Genomic DNA, 706 nt, shown 5'->3' with positions numbered 1-706 from the left:
AGGAGACCACGTGATAGGCCAGCTAGCAGGCCCACGGAAACGTCAGGATTTTCACGCGCTGTGATTGGATAATCGGAGAGTGTACTATAGGCAGACCTGGTAAACTGAATCTGTAGCGACCTGCACACACTCAAAAAAATGATTCAAGCCCCTCTTAAAGGTAACACATTTAGATTTAATTCATTCTACTCAAATTTAGTAGTTCATCAGAAAATTATTTATATCTCATTCATGTTAACTAAAGTTATTTAATAGCAAAGAGCCTCTGATCCATTAACTCAAAATTATTAAGTTTTATTTTGTCCGCCTCCCCGTGCGCATGCGCATGTGGTTCAACGGTCTCTCCCTTCCTCCATGTCTCCTTCCCGCACTATCAGAAGCTGCACGTCGGACTTCGGGTTTGAAAATAGAACTAATTCCTGGTAAGTATCCTTTGATTTTCGGGTTTCCTCGTGTGCCTATTAGTAGCATCACTTCGGCGCAGTCCGCGAAGTTGCGCGGTTTTACGTAAAACTGTATGGCAATAGACCGGCTCGTGTTTCTCGTTTTAAAAAAGTCTGACTACCTTAACTAGCTTGGCTAACCGTGGCTGCTGCTACCATATTTGAACCGTACGGGATGCTGCTTTGAGTCGGTAAGGTTTAGAAAGAACGTCTCGTTTACACGAGGAAGAGATTGATCTGTTTATGTACTTTGAGAGGGTTCG

Source organism: Oryzias melastigma, linkage group LG20 (assembly GCF_002922805.2).
Source record: "Oryzias melastigma strain HK-1 linkage group LG20, ASM292280v2, whole genome shotgun sequence".
In the NCBI taxonomy this organism is placed as follows: Eukaryota; Metazoa; Chordata; class Actinopteri; order Beloniformes; family Adrianichthyidae; genus Oryzias; species Oryzias melastigma.
Note: the sequence above shows the minus strand (reverse complement) of the source record.